General features: G+C 51.5%; 2 non-coding genes across 2 annotated transcripts; both read right to left on the reverse strand.

Annotated features, from left to right (window-relative positions):
• Positions 1 to 146: 146 nt before the first annotated feature.
• LOC126323841 (5.8S ribosomal RNA) lies at positions 147 to 301 on the reverse strand. Its single transcript, XR_007559703.1, has one exon. It is a non-coding gene; the product is annotated as a 5.8S ribosomal RNA (ribosomal RNA).
• A 362-nt stretch (positions 302 to 663) lies between these two features.
• LOC126323855 (small subunit ribosomal RNA) lies at positions 664 to 2,556 on the reverse strand. The gene has a single exon (XR_007559717.1). It is a non-coding gene; the product is annotated as a small subunit ribosomal RNA (ribosomal RNA).
• Between the last annotated feature and the right edge of the window lie 4,944 nt (positions 2,557 to 7,500).

The following is a 7,500-nucleotide window of genomic DNA, read 5'->3' on the forward strand; positions in this document are numbered from 1 at the left end:
CGCTACCGAGAAAGTACCGGTATGCGAACCGCCAGGCGACGGGCGCGCATCGCACGTTTAAGGAGACGCGGCCGGCCACACAGGCGACCACGACACTCCCACGTCTCCGAAGCGGGACAAACGCCGCGCGCTTCAGTATACGTAGCCGACCCTCAGCCAGACGTGGCCCGGGAACGGAATCCATGGACCGCAATGTGCGTTCGAAACGTCGATGTTCATGTGTCCTGCAGTTCACATGTCGACGCGCAATTTGCTGCGTTCTTCATCGACCCACGAGCCGAGTGATCCACCGTCCTGGGTGATCTTTTCCTTTTCAGTCTCCCACTGTCTCTTTCAAGACAGTAGCATTTGCGGGACTGAGGCGTCTGACGGCCCCTGTTCCACTATTTTTTTTGTGTCCAACGGCCTCACAGCCGATGGGCGTCGTACGGCTCCACACCGGAGCGGACAGGCACTCGGGCGAACGTCATTCAAAACCGGCGCCAGGCGCCAGGTACCGCAGGCCAGCCGCTCCAGAGCTTCAGCGCTCGTACCACACAACAACAACACTTCCGCTAGTTTTGAGAGGCACGCGTGGTTCCGCACGCGGCGCACGGCCACTGCCGTACAGGTAGCGTGTTGCGCGACACGACACGCACATCGAAAGACATGCAGTCTAGTCGGTAATGATCCTTCCGCAGGTTCACCTACGGAAACCTTGTTACGACTTTTACTTCCTCTAAATGATCAAGTTTGGTCATCTTTCCGGTAGCATCGGCAACGACAGAGTCGATGCCGCGTACCAGTCCGAAGACCTCACTAAATCATTCAATCGGTAGTAGCGACGGGCGGTGTGTACAAAGGGCAGGGACGTAATCAACGCGAGCTTATGACTCGCGCTTACTGGGAATTCCTCGTTCATGGGGAACAATTGCAAGCCCCAATCCCTAGCACGAAGGAGGTTCAGCGGGTTACCCCGACCTTTCGGCCTAGGAAGACACGCTGATTCCTTCAGTGTAGCGCGCGTGCGGCCCAGAACATCTAAGGGCATCACAGACCTGTTATTGCTCAATCTCGTGCGGCTAGAAGCCGCCTGTCCCTCTAAGAAGAAAAGTAATCGCTGACAGCACGAAGGATGTCACGCGACTAGTTAGCAGGCTAGAGTCTCGTTCGTTATCGGAATTAACCAGACAAATCGCTCCACCAACTAAGAACGGCCATGCACCACCACCCACCGAATCAAGAAAGAGCTATCAATCTGTCAATCCTTCCGGTGTCCGGGCCTGGTGAGGTTTCCCGTGTTGAGTCAAATTAAGCCGCAGGCTCCACTCCTGGTGGTGCCCTTCCGTCAATTCCTTTAAGTTTCAGCTTTGCAACCATACTTCCCCCGGAACCCAAAAGCTTTGGTTTCCCGGAGGCTGCCCGCCGAGTCATCGGAGGAACTGCGGCGGATCGCTGGCTGGCATCGTTTATGGTTAGAACTAGGGCGGTATCTGATCGCCTTCGAACCTCTAACTTTCGTTCTTGATTAATGAAAACATACTTGGCAAATGCTTTCGCTTCTGTTCGTCTTGCGACGATCCAAGAATTTCACCTCTAACGTCGCAATACGAATGCCCCCGCCTGTCCCTATTAATCATTACCTCGGGTTCCGAAAACCAACAAAATAGAACCGAGGTCCTATTCCATTATTCCATGCACACAGTATTCAGGCGGGCTTGCCTGCTTTAAGCACTCTAATTTGTTCAAAGTAAACGTGCCGGCCCACCGAGACACTCAACAAAGAGCACCCTGGTAGGATTTAAACGGGGTCCGCCTCGGGACGCGAAAGCACCCCTTCGGCTCGCCCCACCGGCAGGACGTCCCACGATACATGCCAGTTAAACACCGACGGGCGGTGAACCAACAGCGTGGGACACAAATCCAACTACGAGCTTTTTAACCGCAACAACTTTAATATACGCTATTGGAGCTGGAATTACCGCGGCTGCTGGCACCAGACTTGCCCTCCAATAGATACTCGTTAAAGGATTTAAAGTGTACTCATTCCGATTACGGGGCCTCGGATGAGTCCCGTATCGTTATTTTTCGTCACTACCTCCCCGTGCCGGGAGTGGGTAATTTGCGCGCCTGCTGCCTTCCTTGGATGTGGTAGCCGTTTCTCAGGCTCCCTCTCCGGAATCGAACCCTGATTCCCCGTTACCCGTTACAACCATGGTAGGCGCAGAACCTACCATCGACAGTTGATAAGGCAGACATTTGAAAGATGCGTCGCCGGTACGAGGACCGTGCGATCAGCCCAAAGTTATTCAGAGTCACCAAGGCAAACGGACCAGACAAGCCAATCCGATTGGTTTTGATCTAATAAAAGCGTCCCTTCCATCTCTGGTCGGGACTCTGTTTGCATGTATTAGCTCTAGAATTACCACAGTTATCCAAGTAACGTGGGTACGATCTAAGGAACCATAACTGATTTAATGAGCCATTCGCGGTTTCACCTTAATGCGGCTTGTACTGAGACATGCATGGCTTAATCTTTGAGACAAGCATATGACTACTGGCAGGATCAACCAGGGAGCTGCGTCAACTAGAGCTGAGCAGCCGGCCGCCCGGGAGTGTGTCCCGGGGGCCCGCGCGAACACGCAAGCGTCCGCTCAATTATTCTGCAAACAGGAGGAGGCCGAGCTCCCCTGCACGATACACCTCGAAACCCTCTCAGGTCCCGGCGGCGCGCAGCGCCGTCCTAGGTACTTGGTCGGTTTCGAGAGAGGCGCAATCGCCCGGAGTTAGGCGAGTAGACGGTTTTAGTGCGAACACCCTTGCTCCCAACTGAGCTTGCCGCTGCCGACAGAGGCCCGGGAGCGTGCTGTCGTGGCATTGCCGGCGGGAGACAACACGCGCCACCTATGGTGACCGGCAGCTCCAACGCCAGCGCCACACAAGGGCAAAGCCCCACTTGGGTGCAGAAGCGAACTCTCCCAGCACAGCGCACGCGCCAACACGTCCGCACAACTGCGATACAAACCACCTGCGAGAACCGCTGGGGCGACCGAGCAGCAGACGGCGTCGCGGCGCCGAGTGCCAGGCGGCGGCGCATCCTCAACGCACACAGTCCTCAATCAGACCAGCACACTGCAGATGTCCACCGCGCTTCGCACCGGGCTCGGCTGAACCAACTTTGGCCGCCAGGCGCCGCGTGCAGGGTGCGCCGCAGCGTAGCTGCGCCGCCTGCCGGGCCCGTCGGCTGGCGCTCCTGCCACTCGGCGCCCCCCACCAGCCGCCTGTTGCGCGTGCGCCCACGCAGCGCGCGGCCAACACGCCGGGCGGCCCCCCTTCACCGGCCGGGAACAGTCCCACCAAGCCACCGCCGCGTATCGCTTCATACCCACATGGGCCTAGTCACGCGTGTGGATGTGGCGGGTACCGCTGAAACAACCGGTTAATAGCTGTACCGATCGTCGCCATCACAGATTCACCTCCAGCGTGAACAACCGCTCAACAACGGATTTCCAGTTCATTTGCGTATCTTGGGCAGTAAACGTAGATGTCCACCTACATTTGCGAATTCAACAATTCTTGCATGCCAGGATGTCATGTGTCACGACACGCTACATCAGACCACATACACACTGCGACATGTGCAGAAGAGAACACGTGGAAGGTGGCCCGCGCACGTATGCGATGTACCTTCCGCGATCCACTGTCAACCGGCATCTGCGGCATGTCCCAGATATGGAACGCGGTCCACCAGGGTAGCACTTTGTGTGAGGCAATACGACAAAGTCGGAATACACGCGTCACTACATCAGACGGCTCACGCTGACCTGACCTGACCTGACTCACCGCACCACCACCCCCAGCGACCCAGGGTGACATACAATGCGTTCGTACGTTCCTCCCACACGCCTCTACGGCGTACCACAGTGCAACCTAGCTGTTATTGGGAGACGAGACAAGTAGCATCAAGCACAACATATGGAAATTGAGATTCGACACCGTTGGGCACAGCCAGCGTACGGTCACACGTATCACACTACTTCACTCTGTACGTAACGACCGATGATCGGTACAGCGTGTGGGTTACGCGTACGACATCAGCGGACAATGGACACAGACCATACCACGACGTACACTGAGGGCGTCGACATCTGAATGCAACTGAACAGCTGCGAGGCTCATTTAACACTCAAACGCCAGACCGACCAGCTTGAGAGGACAGAGACACAAAGAGGGGGACAGAGGGGGACAGAGGGGGGGGAGGGGGGGGGGTCGGCGATATAGTCCTATTGCAGTACAATTGACAGTGGATAGCAGGAATATGTGGAAAGTAAGCAACACTCGCAAGACATCTACATGAGGATAACAACGACACCAGAGATTCCGAGCAGTGAACTATGTTAGGCAAAGGGACAACGTGGGTTAGGTTAAGGGACAACGTGGGTTAGGTTAAGGGACAACGTGGGTTAGGTTAAGGGACAACGTGGGTTAGGTTAAGGGACAACGTGGGTTAGGTTAAGGGACAACGTGGGTTAGGTTAAGGGACAACGTGGGTTAGGTTAAGGGACAACGTGGGTTAGGTTAAGGGACAACGTGGGTTAGGTTAAGGGACAACGTGGGTTAGGTTAAGGGACAACGTGGGTTAGGTTAAGGGACAACGTGGGTTAGGTTAAGGGACAACGTGGGTTAGGTTAAGGGACAACGTGGGTTAGGTTAAGGGACAACGTGGGTTAGGTTAAGGGACAACGTGGGTTAGGTTAAGGGACAACGTGGGTTAGGTTAAGGGACAACTTGAGTTAGGTTAAGGGACAACTTGAGTTAGGTTAAGGGACAACTTGAGTTAGGTTAAGGGACAACTTGAGTTAGGTTAAGGGACAAATTGAGTTAGGTTAAGGGACAAATTGAGTTAGGTTAAGGGACAAATTGAGTTAGGTTAAGGGACAAATTGAGTTAGGTTAAGGGACAAATTGAGTTAGGTTAAGGGACAACTTGAGTTAGGTTAAGGGACAACTTGAGTTAGGTTAAGGGACAAATTGAGTTAGGTTAAGGGACAACTTGAGTTAGGTTAAGGGACAACTTGAGTTAGGTTAAGGGACAACTTGAGTTAGGTTAAGGGACAACTTGAGTTAGGTTAAGGGACAACTTGAGTTAGGTTAAGGGACAACTTGAGTTAGGTTAAGGGACAACTTGAGTTAGGTTAAGGGACAAATTGAGTTAGGTTAAGGGACAAATTGAGTTAGGTTAAGGGACAAATTGAGTTAGGTTAAGGGACAAATTGAGTTAGGTTAAGGGACAAATTGAGTTAGGTTAAGGGACAAATTGAGTTAGGTTAAGGGACAACTTGAGTTAGGTTAAGGGACAACTTGAGTTAGGTTAAGGGACAACTTGAGTTAGGTTAAGGGACAACTTGAGTTAGGTTAAGGGACAACTTGAGTTAGGTTAAGGGACAAATTGAGTTAGGTTAAGGGACAAATTGAGTTAGGTTAAGGGACAAATTGAGTTAGGTTAAGGGACAAATTGAGTTAGGTTAAGGGACAACTTGAGTTAGGTTAAGGGACAAATTGAGTTAGGTTAAGGGACAACTTGAGTTAGGTTAAGGGACAACTTGAGTTAGGTTAAGGGACAACTTGAGTTAGGTTAAGGGACAACTTGAGTTAGGTTAAGGGACAACTTGAGTTAGGTTAAGGGACAACTTGAGTTAGGTTAAGGGACAACTTGAGTTAGGTTAAGGGACAAATTGAGTTAGGTTAAGGGACAAATTGAGTTAGGTTAAGGGACAAATTGAGTTAGGTTAAGGGACAAATTGAGTTAGGTTAAGGGACAACTTGAGTTAGGTTAAGGGACAACTTGAGTTAGGTTAAGGGACAACTTGAGTTAGGTTAAGGGACAACTTGAGTTAGGTTAAGGGACAAATTGAGTTAGGTTAAGGGACAAATTGAGTTAGGTTAAGGGACAAATTGAGTTAGGTTAAGGGACAACTTGAGTTAGGTTAAGGGACAAATTGAGTTAGGTTAAGGGACAAATTGAGTTAGGTTAAGCGATAATCTGGTACAGCCACAGTTAGGTTAAGCGATAATCTGGTACAGCCACAGTTAGGTTAAGCGATAATCTGGTACAGCCACAGTTAGGTTAAGCGATAATCTGGTACAGCCACAGTTAGGTTAAGCGATAATCTGGTACAGCCACAGTTAGGTTAAGCGATAAACTGGTACAGCCACAGTTAGGTTAAGCGATAAACTGGTACAGCCACAGTTAGGTTAAGCGATAAACTGGTACAGCCACAGTTAGGTTAAGCGATAAACTGGTACAGCCACAGTTAGGTTAAGCGATAAACTGGTACAGCCACAGTTAGGTTAAGCGATAAACTGGTACAGCCACAGTTAGGTTAAGCGATAAACTGGTACAGCCACAGTTAGGTTAAGCGATAAACTGGTACAGCCACAGTTAGGTTAAGCGATAAACTGGTACAGCCACAGTTAGGTTAAGCGATAAACTGGTACAGCCACAGTTAGGTTAAGCGATAAACTGGTACAGCCACAGTTAGGTTAAGCGATAAACTGGTACAGCCACAGTTAGGTTAAGCGATAAAGTTGGTTAAATTTGGTATTGTGTGGGAAGGGGGCAGAGAGAGAGGGGGGGGGGGGTGGATAGTGGTGGCAGTACACGGATGCCTGAGTCACCGTCAGATACGTCACGTCGGTTCGATGCTTGTAGCAAGAGGCTGGCGGATGTGTGTCTCTCACTTCTGCAATTTTTCATGTGGTATAACACGAGGGCGGGGGATGATATTTGGTGCCCCTCTGTGTAGGATGTGTGTTGGTGGTGTTGATTTATCTGAGCAATGGTAGTTGTCGGAGGAGTGGGGTATTGTGCTTTTATAGGTGGACCTACTGCTCTGGTTATCATAGTGTCGACGGTGCAATGTGGCAGAGAGGATGCACTCGACATTGTCGCATTCCAGATGTTTACGTATTGTGTGTCTCCGTTGCAGGCCGAGAGTGGTGCATGTTCGAGTGTCTGGCTGACGTGCGATTCACGTTGTGTGCCCAGTCTTACAGCACGTATAGGGACATTCGCATAAATCATCTATATTTGGCCTTGCATCATTTACTAAGCAGTGCCGTGAGACGACCGAACTATTAGGAAAGTACTGATGTACCGCATAATGTTTACCTTCCACCACACGGCGAGTATCGACTGTGCCCAGCGTTGCCACCGCAGGCAGCGGTCACCGTCACCATTGTGCGGCGGAACGGAACATCTATATCCTCAGAGGAGCACTCTTTGCCGCCGGGCGTCACGTCTCGCGGCCTGCCGGCCAGCGCCCACGACGAACTTACTGCATGTATAGGGACATTCGCATGTATCATCTATCTATGTGGCCCTGCATCAATTACTAAGCAGTGCCGTGAGGACAGCGGGAATTTGGCATACTTGATATAACTCTTCATGAGGCGCAAGATATAGGGGTGGATTGCAACTTACGACTGCGAGAAAAGTCCGCCGTTCATCCGCCGGAGTTGC

This window comes from Schistocerca gregaria, unplaced genomic scaffold (assembly GCF_023897955.1).
Source record: "Schistocerca gregaria isolate iqSchGreg1 unplaced genomic scaffold, iqSchGreg1.2 ptg000874l, whole genome shotgun sequence".
Classification (NCBI taxonomy): Eukaryota; Metazoa; Arthropoda; class Insecta; order Orthoptera; family Acrididae; genus Schistocerca; species Schistocerca gregaria.